Source organism: Saccostrea cucullata, unplaced genomic scaffold (genome assembly GCF_032062105.1).
Source record: "Saccostrea cucullata isolate Sc308-1 unplaced genomic scaffold, CSIRO_AGI_Scuc_v1 ctg139, whole genome shotgun sequence".
Classification (NCBI taxonomy): Eukaryota; Metazoa; Mollusca; class Bivalvia; order Ostreida; family Ostreidae; genus Saccostrea; species Saccostrea cuccullata.
The window spans coordinates 158,839-172,723 of NW_026927936.1; the positions used below are offsets into that span (position 1 = coordinate 158,839).

At 30.7% G+C, this 13,885-nt stretch overlaps 4 non-coding genes across 4 annotated transcripts; 2 read left to right on the forward strand and 2 right to left on the reverse strand.

Annotated features, from left to right (window-relative positions):
* Positions 1-3,313: 3,313 nt before the first annotated feature.
* Positions 3,314-3,384, reverse strand: Trnag-gcc (transfer RNA glycine (anticodon GCC)). The gene has a single exon. It is a non-coding gene; the product is annotated as a tRNA-Gly (tRNA).
* Positions 3,385-4,848: 1,464 nt separating this feature from the next.
* On the reverse strand, positions 4,849-4,919 carry Trnag-gcc (transfer RNA glycine (anticodon GCC)). Its single transcript has one exon. It is a non-coding gene; the product is annotated as a tRNA-Gly (tRNA).
* A 4,533-nt stretch (positions 4,920-9,452) lies between these two features.
* Positions 9,453-9,523, forward strand: Trnag-gcc (transfer RNA glycine (anticodon GCC)). The gene has a single exon. It is a non-coding gene; the product is annotated as a tRNA-Gly (tRNA).
* A 3,580-nt stretch (positions 9,524-13,103) lies between these two features.
* Positions 13,104-13,174, forward strand: Trnag-gcc (transfer RNA glycine (anticodon GCC)). Its single transcript has one exon. It is a non-coding gene; the product is annotated as a tRNA-Gly (tRNA).
* Positions 13,175-13,885: the final 711 nt, after the last annotated feature.

Below are 13,885 nucleotides of genomic sequence, written 5' to 3' on the forward strand. Positions count from 1 at the left end.
GGCACCTGATCCCACTTCTCTGATGCTTTTGAGGTCTGCGTTTGCTCTAGTACCAATTTGTAATGTTTAAGGGTCTTTAGAGCTTGATTATACTTCCTTTATCTTCATATTTCATTTAAATACGTCATAATTCAAAAGATTTTTTCATATTTAAATATTTTTCTTTATCAATTATTTTTGGGCACTAGTATAAAAACCAAAACAGCGACTCGGCGGCAGCATCATGTCAATATTTTAATAATATGCTAGAAAATTTGCCGTGTTTTATTGATTGCGAACTTGCATGATATAGTTGATCTTTGAAATATATAAAAGCAAACAATAAATACATTATCTATAAAATATTATTTATATCAATCAAATAATACTTCAAATACAATAATGAACTAAATGAAAGATTACATTTTTAGTCTGATACACAAGTGACTAAGGATGCTACTCTTAATGCGCATATTAACATAACTTCACTTCCGGTTAAAATGGCATTAGAAAATACTCATTAGTCATGCATTTTAAACCTAAAATTCTAAAATATCACTTAAGCCAATGCAGTTTATGATGGTGCAATCTTATTCAAGAAAAAATTAAGGAAAGGATAACTGGTCAATTGTATATGGTTTAAAAACTATATTTGATAATATTTTAAATTCGGTTTTCAACCTTAGTTTTATCTGTAAAACACACAAAGTTGAAAAACATCTGTTGTACAATGTAGTATAATTTTTAAATTATTTTCTATGTATTTGAGTACTTTATCCGATAGTTGCAATTTGTGTTTAACGAAAACAATTGTCTTAGAATATAATCTTTTGAAATTCTCAAAACAACTTTCTTTTGTAATTGTTTCTTCAAAAATATTAAAAGAATGTTGATCTTGTGAACAATATCAGGGAAGTTGACAATCATGATTTTTCCTTGATTCTTATTATTATAAATGAATTTTATTTGATGACCAATCTCTGATTTTTTTAAGGTCTGTGTTTGCTCTGCTTCAGGTTTGTTTTGTTTAGTGGACTTTTGAACTTGATTCTGTCCATTATCTCGACATATTTCGACCATTTGTCGAGACCAATAAAAATTGTACGTTTTTCTCTGGAGAAGTTTTAAAATATTAATACATTTAAAATTTCACATTATTTAAAACTCAAGTTGTTTTTTTTTTCTTTAAAAAAGATAAATATTTGAAACAAAGGGTCAATAAAATGGCATTTAATGAATGTCTATTTTATCTAGACATGTTATTAAATTGAAAAAAAATCATTTATTCGCTAATTTTGGATTTTGTTTTTTGAGGGTGGGGTGGGGGGTGATTTTTGTCGAATGAGATTTTATGATAATAATTAATTTAAAAAGGGAAATAGTGGAAATCACAAGAAACATGTATAATTCACGACATTTTGGGATAATAAAAGAAGTTTTTATTATGAACGACGAAAGACTAGTTTTAATTCGTTGAAGAAGCAAAACATGTTTCGCAAAAATATAACAATATAATTTTTACGAGAAATATTTAGGTCCAAGTGTTATAAAAATACATTCAGGAATAATTGAATATTGTTGATGTAAAATAAATACAATACATATTCTTGTGCTAGATATTTGATGATTATCAAGTTAATTAAAAAAACATTCACAGCTCTTGACATTGTTTTTGTTTTATAAATTATCATATAATATTTTAGAAATATGTAAATATACTAATCTCATCTGATAGTTATTTTAATAACGTGTCAAATATAAAATCCTTACCCTTCAATCTAATCCTTCCATTTCAAAATGGCTGACTGAAACACGTATTACGTAATACATGATTATTAATAAGGGTGTTTTCAGTACAAAACACCCAATCTCAACCTTAATTTGACTGAAATGTTTGGAGAAAGCTTCACTTCCATCAAAAGCAAAGTTTCAGTGTGTAATTTGGAAAGGAAATTTTAATTAGAATTATAATCTTATTGAAACTTTGTAAAAAGAATCTGTATAGCAAAACATAAACATTGTAGTGCTTAATATGAATTGGATTTCTGTAATTATAGTAAAACGGTCAAATTGTACGATTTTTTTCAAATTAAACACAACTCTTCTTCTTATTTAGTAATTTTTTAATAAATCAGTGTGCGTTTTTGCAATGGTATGATTAATTTTCGGCGATTGTTAGACCCCCGAAAGGGATTTTTAGACGAGCGCATATTTTTCAAATTTAAGACGGTCCCATAATTTTCTTATGTAAACTATCTTTTAAAAATATAAGATCTGCTCACAATTTACTTTTTTTAATGGACTTTGAGCTTAATTACTGATCAGTATTAATTTATTGTTTCCATTTTACTTGTTGGAGACGTTTAAAATTATAATCGTAACATCAACATTATTTTACAAATGCGAAAAGACAGTTTATAAATTTAAAAGTGTCATGGGTTCAAATTTGAAGTCAATATTTTCTAGATTTTTCAATAATTTATCATAACTGATATAACTGCTTAGCCAAAACATTAAGAAAGCTTGTTAGCAAAGTTATGAAATCTAAAAAATATTGAAATTCAAATTTCGAGATTGGTTTGAAGTCATCATTTGCAACTTCTAAGGTCGATGCAATGCCCTTATCAGCAAGAACAATTTATCATTACGACGGATGCAGACTTAACGTTATGTATTTTATACCCATTGTTAGAACTTTTTTACACGCTGAATAATCCACGAGGTTTTTCTTTGATGATTAAGAGGGCTTTGTTTGCGTTTTTCCTGATTTGTATTGTTTGATTGTTTGTTTTGAATTTGAATTATCTTCCTTATCTCCATTTATAATGATATACATGTACACTTTTGTACTTTCACGAAGTTACATGTATCTTTATCCTTGATGTATCAAATGGGCAGAATCGGTTGTGTTTTCATGAAAAATACTAATGAAAAATTAAACAGAAATTTTTGAGTAGAAATGTGAGAAAGCAAAACCAACTCACCAATATTGTCAATCATGTGCAACGTAAGAAAATCAAACACACCTGGTAATAAAAACTTGAATATTAACAATAAAAAAGCTCTTACACATGTTTCGGACACATATTTGATATGATGTTATTAAAAATCTCGTTGAATTTCAATGAAAAATTATTAATTGATAATTGGACCGATTTCCATAAATAAAATTGTATTCATTGGACTGGTTATGATAAATAAGAATTTAGAAATGAAAACACATTGAACGACAAGGTAAAAACATGGCTACAAACATGAAAGGATGTAAAGTGCATGCTCAACTACATGCAGGACCTAAAAGACTTCTATCAAAGAGTAGTTTTATATAAAAATATGCATCGGCCGGGAATCGAACCCGGGCCGCCCGCGTGGCAGGCGAGCATTCTACCACTGAACCACCGATGCGTTATAACACCTTATTAAGGTATTCCTTTTGTTGCAAAGATTATTCATACTATTCTGTTTATCACCTGTCAAGGAAATACAACGTGCCTTCAGGGAAAAGTACAAGACATGTAAATGTCTTCCTAGAATAACATTTGATTTGTACCGTACAAAAACAGGAAATAAAATTGTTTTGAAACTGCAGATTAAAAAAAAAACATTTTGATAATTTGCAAGAAAAAATTAACATTGTTTTTAATTTGATAATGAACATTGATTGGTATTATGATGGGTAGGGTTGACTTGATATGCAAATATATTTGATAAATAAGAATATGGTTATATGCATGTATTGTAGGAAATAATTAATAAATTTTTATCATCTAGCTATACATGTAGGTTAACTAAAACCAACTATAACTTGTTTGGTGGAGGGAATAAGTTTAATCTGAAGGCAAACAAAATATATGCATGTACATATAAGAGCACATACATGTAGTGTGATTCGCGTGAACGTAAAATAGTTTATGCATGTATTACCGTATGATTCTATGAATATAAACACCGTTAACAGAAAAACTACACCGATATTAAATTCATTCACAATGTTACCAATATCAAGCATATTTGTTTCAACAATCAGCATATCACTTAGCTGCAGACGTAGCGGTATGTTTCATATTTTACTCCATGTAGGTGAGGTTTTTCACGTAGAATTTGGATGCTGCAGTTTTAAATTGTACTTTTCAGATTTCTTGAGGTCAAAAAAATTTTTGAATCTGGTCATTTTTAATAAGTCGATCGAGAGAGGAAAACCAATACAATTTTATTAAGATAATTAAAGAAGTATTTTATTCTTCTTTCCTTTTTTGAGTTCTGAAGGATGAAATCTTATTAATGTATAATTGGAAAAGGGATATTGTTAACTGAAAACATGTCATTCAATATTTATAGAGGTTTAATGGAAATTTCAACATTTTGTCTGAAAAACTGGTCTCCAAATTTCTGCATAAACATTGTAAATGAAGAAATGTTTTAATATCTTTAAATATTAATTACCAAATTTAGCCTTTTCTTTGGTCGTATTTTGACTGACTTGCCTTTGTTTTTATACTGACTTTGACTCCAGCAAGTTCTGTCTGTCTGATCAATACAAATGGTTTACGGTGGGTATGACCGACCAATAGGGGATTCTTACTTCTCCTAGGTACCACCACTATTCCAAGGGTCTGTGTTTAAGACCTGTTCAAATATTTATTTTTTAGAGGGATGAGGTTGGGGGTTCAGGCAATGTTCTTACTAACATTCTTAATGTCTTATATTATAACTGATAGTTTTTTTAAACGCAATTCATTTTTTGCCTTCACGAAACCAAAATGAAATCTGATTTCAATTTAAAACATTTTGGGTGAACTTAACGATTCCATAAATTCGTTGTCTCGGAATAATTCCATTTTTTAAAACAAAATTTCCTACTAAAATTTATGCATCGGCCGGGAATCGAACCCGGGCCGCCCGCGTGGCAGGCGAGCATTCTACCACTGAATCACCGATGCGTTGTATACTTTATTTAAGTTCCCATTACTGTTGCTTCGATATTCATATTTCTCAATCAATCATCTGTCATGAAGGTATAGCTTAGCCTTAGGATAAAAATGCACATAAAAAGTAAATGTCCATTAAAGGTTAATTTGTATAGTGATGGGAAAAGAATAAAAATGAATGACAATTATGTACATTAATTTTTTTAAACATAATTATTTTTATATTCTCGAAGAAAACTGTACACTTTTCTAAATTTGTCCTTAAAGAATAAATCTTTATTATCATGAAATGTACAACTTGCAGTATAAGGGCATAATAAAAGAAAAAAAATTGAGTGTTGCTTTCCAATTTTGTGTGAACTGACTTCTAATAATTGTGCATCAAATTCTTTGAAAATAAATCGTCATATTCATATATGAAGCCCAAATTTACAAACATTCCTCCAGTTAAAGAACAGTAAATATTTAGTATGCATTTGGATTTTGAAAAACAATGTATTGCATTTACAAGTATTAAAGAATAACTGAAATTAATACGACTATAGAATGTACAAAAAGCTGCATTTGAACGATATCGTTGAAATCCCGGTAATATCAACTTATCAGTGAATAGCCTGCCTCGATTAAAAACCTAATCGAATTCAGAGCAAACTCTTGAGTAGCTAATAAGTTGGGAAACATAAAGCCCATTAAAAGGTGATAGTGGAATATTACTACATGAATAAGGAAAGCCGAAGTCATCTCGTTTGTGATACAATTTAGGTGTTACTTGGTCCTTATCATCTATAGTCACTAAAACATCCAAATATGAAACAGGTTTGGCAGACTCTGGGATGTCTTTCATTTCAATGGGATATATAGAGTCGACATATAGATGATTTCAAATAGCTATTAGTTAATGTATAAAACATCGATTTTCCAATGGATTTTCAATGTGGTCGCCCGCGTGGCACATTTTGATCTACCGTCCATTGTAAGGCATCAATCCTTACGTCTCGGGCTCGGATCCAAATGCCAGTCGAAGGCAGAGGTCATTTTGATGAGACAGTATAAGCCGAGATCTCATGCCGCATTAGGTGATGGCAAAAAAAAAAGAAACTTATTTATCAAAATGAGGAGAGGAGGTCTAATTTTTCAGCCCTAAATTTGGCAAGTAAAAGATGCCTTAGGTTGACTTCATAAAATATATAAAGAAATATAAGAATTTGATTATCAATGGTCTAAAATATCTAAAAAGTTTTCTCTCTTAAGTTAATAAACAAAAAGCATTAATTTTTTAACTTGATGACGGTTTGCATGTAAGTGCATGTACATTAGAGCAGACATGTAAAGTCATTCGCTTGCAAAGAAAAGAGTATATGCATGCTTTATAAATTGCCATGTGATCAAATGAATATGAAAGAGATTTAAAAAGTACTCTATTATTATTATTCGTTCCAGAAATCAACAATGTGAAGTTTATTTGTTTCAAGCAATATGAGCTGCAAGTTTGACATGAAAATTTTTTTTATTACAAATTTTTAATCGACTGTTTCAATGACAGAAAAATTGAACATTTATAAACTTCTGTTGTTCATATTTGAAATTTTTATTTTGGTTATATAAATCATAAGGGTTTTAATTACTGTAGATTCCTTTTTAGCGAGTACTTATTATCGCAAATGGGTTATTCAACGTCAAATCGCGAGAATAATAATTTGCGAATTAATTACACAGATTTCAGCACACTAAAAATCAACATTTTAACGAAATTACGCGATAATTAAAAATACTGAGGAATTTACAGTACATACAAATAAATCATAGTAACACATTTTAACAGCGAAATAATTTTCTCAAAAATGCAGCTTAAATTGCTTTCATTCTATCAACACGATACCCTACGAAAGAGAAGTGCTTTCAGACATAGACTGTCTCATAAGCTGGAGATGATGAATTTCAGAAATCCTTCAAACAAAACAAAGTTTGAACAGTGCAAGAATACGAACCCCAGGCCTGGGGTCCATAAAACTTAGACGAGCTCACTTTTGATCTCAGTCTCACTTTTCCACTGTTAATTCCTTTGGAAAAAGTGAGACTGATCTCAAAAGTGAGCTTGTCTAAGTTTTATGGCCAGGACTCACCAGAGGCGAGATCAAGTGACTAGGAGGAGTAAGCATAATACTTGCAAAATGGCGATTTTAAACGAAACAGTTAATATTCTTCTGCATGAAATTATTCTTTAAAAGCTTTGCCTCTTTTTAGAAATTGCTCTTAAGTAAGGTATGTGCTGATTTACAGTAGTCATAGTAATTTCTATATACACTTGATATATCCAAGCAGCCAAGTGAATTCGAAATAAAAAATACACCACGGGGTCTTTTCTCATCTGCTTTATATTTGGATGGTTCATTGACTATGGACGATAATCGTCAACTAACATCTAAACTTTACGAATGATACTACTTTATTTCTTAATCGTCAATTTTCCTCATTTATACCGGTATATAGTTATGTTCCACTATCATTTTCTTATGATGTATCTGCCTTCCAGTTGATTCGAAATGTTAGAGAACGGTCTAAGTACAAGCGATTGTTAAACGTTAATAAGATTCTGAAAAATGAATTGATGTCACAGGACTCTCAATGTTTTCGTTTAAATTAAATATTTTAAAGATTCTTTGTTCTTAATTAGAAACCTCATTTTGAAGAATTAACATTGTTATTTTAATGACTGATGTTTCAAGCCAATTTTTCAAAAAAAATGCTAATTTTGACAACGTTTTACTAGTTCTTCATCTTCTGAATCAATACAAATGCATAAGCTGCAACTTGTTAGAGGCAATATTTTTTCTTTGTTCCTAGTCCAATTGCAACCTCTGATAGTTGGGGAAGTCCATATTTTGACCAATGTGTACAATTTGAAATAAAGGATTTGTGAAATCGACTGGTAGTCTTTGTTTAGAAATAAATGAATTATAAGCAAAATATTCATTTGCAAATCGAATCAACTTGAAGACATAAACACCCTACGCATGTGAAAATTGTTATATTGCTATATAAGTAAGGGAAGTTGATGCCAAAAGTAACTGAAGTCATCAGATTTAATATAAAGTCTACTTGTAAGTTTACTATCAATGTTTTTTCTGGTAAAAATTCCGACTGTGAAACAGATGGACAGGTGTATTTATCAGACACTTCCGTGTTTTTATTTCGAGTTTGTTAATGAAGGATATGGAGATAATGAAAAGTATTCAATATCAAAGTCCATAAAATAATACAAAATAGTAGCAGAGCAAATACGGACCTCCAAAACATCAGAGGTGGGATCAGGTGCAATGAAGGAGTGAGCATCCCCTGCCGACCGGTCACACCCGTCGTGTGTTCCTTGTCATTATCGGGAAATAACGGAAAAATCAGTCGTTAATTCAGTGTATAAATAATGGACTAACAATTAGTATGAAAAACATCAGATAGCATATGACTCAATGATAAATTGTATTAGCTGACAAGGTCATTGTATCGACTATAGAACTTAAAAATATTAATATATGAATGGAAATTAATGATCTTAGATGTGAAGACACTAGCAAGAAAATTCCTTTGCTTAAGGAGTTGTTGATTGAATCATATCTCATACGATTACAAAAGCAGGTCAGCTTATCTTTAACACAGTTAATTTAATGGGAATTCTAACAAATAGTTGGAAGACCTGGTTTCCAAAGTCTGCGTAGATATTGTCAATTATAAAATTTTACATCTTTAAAGATAGCATTTTTTAGATGACTAAAAAGTCACAAATTCAAGGTATAAAAATTTCCAACTTCCATTTTCATTGAAGAAGCAGTCAATGATATCAATGATATCGAAAATTCTTTAAATTATCGCAATTGTTTACAGAGTTGATTAGTAAAAATATGTTATTGTTATGTTTTAGTCATACACGAATGATATAAAGAATAACTGGAATAAAAAAAATCAAAACCTATCTTTTATACCAAAAACATTTTATATAATAACAATTTCTTAAAACAATATTTTTATTTTGCCCTTCTTGACTTCTACACCATTTAAGTACAGCATATATTTAAACTAAAGCTTTAGATGATTCATGGTACCAGAGTCAGGTTTTCAAATTTTAAATATCAACTACATTTTACTTTTCTCTATAAAGAAGAATCTTAAATTTATAAATTGGCTACATCTGAATATTTATTTTAAAAACATTTGATCCATAACCAATTATATAATAAGAAGTCGATTCTAAAAAAAAAACACAACGTATCTTTCTTATCATGCACTTAATCTGCGAGTTGGACGTTCTTATGATTAAAATCAAATTGGTCAATATTAAATTTTTAGAAGTGCACTAAAAATGAATGTTAAATAACAAATTTTGAAAATTTCCAATAATTTTCATGAGCCTATCATTTTATAAATTTAATCTTAAGTGGATATTGACCTTTCTTGTACATCTGTATCCTTAGGCTAAATTATAGCTTCATGACAGGTGATTAATAAATATCTTAGCAACAAAAAGTTGAACACTTTCAATATTATTTCAACGCATCGGTGGTTCAGTGGTAGAATGCTCGCCTGCCACGCGGGCGGCCCGGGTTCGATTCCCGGCCGATGCATGTTTTTATTCGGAATTTTTGTTGAAACATTTTTTTCCGGAAAAACAAATTTGTGGAATCTACTCCATTAAGTTTACCTTAAATCTTTTAATTTGATTTTAAATTAGATTTTTTCAAGCTACATAAAGGTAGAAAGTGCATTGTGTCAAAACTATTAAAGCTATTAGTATTAAGCACAATTGTTAAGATTTCCTAGACACTGAATTGTATATATCATTTAGGGAGGCACTTTTGAACATTTCTCAACCCGCCACACAAGAAAACAAATATGTGAAGAGGTCTTAAACACGGACCCCTGGAAAATCCAGATTTAAGATCAGGTAGCTGGGATGAGTTAGTACCTCATATTGGCCGGTCACACTCACCGAAAGCCCTCTGTATTGATCAGGTAGACCAAACTAACCGTAGTCAAAATCGGTATAAAAACAAAGACCTAACAATTGGTATGAAACAAGTGAACCAAAATACAATCAAAACATAAGTTAAATTTGGTTCATTTTACGATCTTAGAATATTCGAAATATCGACTTTGAACTAGTTCATTGAAATCCCGGTGACATCAACTTATCAGTGAGTAGTATGCCTCGACTTAACAATCAATCGTACTCAGAGAAAACTCTTAGGTAATGAAATACGTTGGGTGACATAAACACCATAAAGATGCGTTAGGGGAATATTAATACATGCATAAGGAAAGCTGAAGTTTGTGATACAATTTAGGTGTTAGATGATCCTTTTTTCGTCTATAGTCAGTAAAACATCTGAATATGAAATACCGTATTTGATCCTCATGTCTCGGGTTTGGATCCCAGGCACATAGCATTAAGGGGAGGGGAGGGGGACTGCCCCCCCCCCATCCACTTTTTACCATACATAACTTTGTTTCATAGTAAATGTTCATTTCAGAGTCCGGTCCCCTCTACACTTTTGTTGTAGTACAGTTTATATTAGGTTAATGTAGTATGTTTGGGTAAAAAGAAATTGGAATTGAAAGAAAAGTTGGCTTCGTCCACCCACATTACCCCTATGGTTGCCCTCCCCCATCCAAGCCCACCCCCGATTTCAAAAAAGATGTTACGTCACTGGATCCAAATGTGAGCCAATGAGAGTGATTATTTTGGTGAGATCATATAAACCAAGGTCCTGTACCACAGTAGGTGCTGGCAAAAGTAAAGAGAGAAACATCACTGCAAAAAGTGAGATGAGCTGGTCTGACTTTTAGCCATAACGTTGGCAAATTTAAGATCCTAGGGTTAACTTCATAAAAATATGTAAAGAAAACATATTTAATTTGTTGTTCTCTGCCTTTGATTAATTAACAAATAACATGGCTTTGTGAAGGTATGCATGTACATGCATGTACATTAGAGCACACATGTACAGTAATTCGCTTGAAAAAAAATATATGCGTGCTTTATAAATTACCTGGTGATCAAATGAATATGAAAAAACATTATAAAAACTACACTAATGTTATTAGATTCGTTCACGAAATCACCAAAATAAAGTATATTTGTCGCATTATTCAAAATAATACATTACGACATGTGATATTATATATTTTGTGTATGAAAAAGGTGGAAAAGACGAATTTCATTAATCCTTGAAACAAAATAAACTCTGAACAGTGCAAAAACGCTAAACCAGTGAATCATTAAAGGCGAGATCAAGTAGCTAGGGGGAGTAAGCATAAAACTTGCAAAATGATGACTTAAAACGAGACTTGATTGATATTCTTCTTTATGAATTTATTTGTCAAATGTTAGAAATTGCTCGTTTGTAAAGTATGCATTTAGCTAACATTAGTTATCATGGTCTTCCTAAAATGCTTCACATTTGGATGTTTTATCGACTGCAGACGTAGTCGCTAACTAACATCTAAACTATACTACATTACGTCTTCATATTTACACTCGTCAATTTTCCTCATTATTATAATTAAGTTACACTATCATTTGCTTATGATGTGTCTGCCTTCCAGTGGATTCTAAATGTTAGAACATGTTCTAAGTACGATCAATACTTGGCAAGATTCTGAAAATTGAGTTGATGTCACAGGTCTTTGAATGTTCCCGTTCATTTAATATATTGTAGATTCTATGGTCGTTTTGTAAACGTCATTTGAATTAACTTTTTATGATTTAAATTATCTAAATGTTTCCTACCAAATTGTTAAACCATGATGATTTTTACAACGTGCCATCTAAATAAATATAATGAATTATGTGATTAATGGGTGTGACTTGATAAAAGGCAATATCTCTGCTCTGTTACGATTCCAACCTCTTATATTTCAAGGAGTTCATATTTTGACCAATGTTTACGATTTTGTTAGATCGATTTTTTTTTCTTCATTTGCTCTTAGACATAAAAACCCTATGTACATGAAAATGATGCATTGCTATGTAAGTAAGGGAAGTTGAGGACAAAAAGTTGTTGAAGTGATTAGATTTATTAAATTTTTTCTTGTAAGTTTACATCAATGTCTTTTTCTCTTAAAACTTCCGAATGTTAAACAGTTGGATATATGTATATACCAGACTCTTCTGTATTTTTTCTAAGTTTATTTCGAGTTTGATGGTAAGAAATCAATTAACATATGAATAACAGATAACAGAGTAAGTAAGAATAATTTAACAGCATTTTTATATATGACTTAATAATCACAAGGTATAAAAATTTCCATTAAACATTTTCACTGAACAAGCAGTCCATGATATCAAAACCCACTGTCTTTGTTTAATTGCAATAACTTATTGTTTACAAAGATATCAAAACAAATGGTATATAGTACAACAACTGAAGTAAAAAATGATTTTTTATAACAATATTGGAAAATTACTTATTGTTCAAAAATGAATCCGTAGAAAGATTTGACAAATGAATTTAAATGGCGATATAACTGCTATTTTTAAAATATATTGTTTTCGACTGTTCATTCAATAACCTAACTAATTTGGTGTACAACTTGTAATATCAATTCTTTGTTTTCTATTTTTGTTAGTGTAAACAAAAAATTATTGGATATAAGGGGTGATTTCTTTTAACTTATAAAAATTCTGAATGTTTGAAACTACCGGTCATATTCCTATAAGGCAAGCAGAAAACAACAACAATTCGCAGAAATAACGTTTCAAATTATCTCTAATGACGTCACATATTTTCGTTGATAAAAATGCAATACCTGACCCCAGGATTCTGAAACAGACTTAAACAAAAGTCATATTTATTTTCAATCGCTTGTAAAATTCTATATATTATTGAATTAATCTCTGAATTTCATTTTGCGGATAACAACACTTTCCTCAAGTAATAAAATAACATCTTAATTTCATTTTAATTCAAATAAAGAAAAGTGCATAATTTTCGTTAAGAATAAAAAAAAAAAGCATAAATGTTAAATAACAAATTTTGCAAATTACAAGAATTTTCAATACTTTTTCCCCTTTCTTTTTAGATCACTTTCAGTGGACATTAACCTTTCTTGTTCAGTTATATCCTGAGGCTAAATGACAGGCTATTTAAAGAGAAATGTAAGTATCTTAGCAACAAAAATTGAGAACGTTCATGGAATTTCAACGCATCGGTGGTTCAGTGGTAGAATGCTCGCCTGCCACGCGGGCGGCCCGGGTTCGATTCCCGGCCGATGCATATTTTTAAATTTATTTGGGATTTGTGTTTTATCCTGGGTCATAAGCAAATGGTCTTCTAATTGATCTGATGACATTTCTTAATGTCAGTTGGATCAATTTAAATATCGATTCTGTGAACAAATCTAGTAATATTTTTGTTAATTAAGATTTCACAGAATATATATTTTTTGTATAGAGTTTTTTCCATTGAGGTGATTTAAGCAAGAGTTATTCTCTATGGCCGCCATATAGTAGGTCAACATTCCCAGATCCCTTCATTCTCAACTAAGTTCACTTTGCTTTACTGGTTACTGAGGTAAAGATAACACTATTTTACTTATGAATATACATTTGTTAAAGCCTTTATTAATGCATAATTTTAAGATTGTAAATATTTTTCGCCATATATTTCTCGCATGCATGTTTAAAATTGGTTATTCAAAGAGGAAAATTCACTACTTTGCCCTACAAGATGGCGGCTAAGAGGAATAGAGGAATAACTCCCAGGCAAAGTACGTCATATAAAAAGGGGTCTATTGGGGCCATTTCCGCTGACCCCCCCCCCTCCCCTGCTTAAAAAAGGCAATCAATGAAATATTGAAATATTGAATCAACGTTAAAATTATAATACAATTGCTCATCAGTCTTATCTTTTGTTGTGATATCGCCGAAGAAGAATCAATAAGTTCATTTCCAGTTTGGTCACAAGCGTGGAAGAAATAGTCAGTTG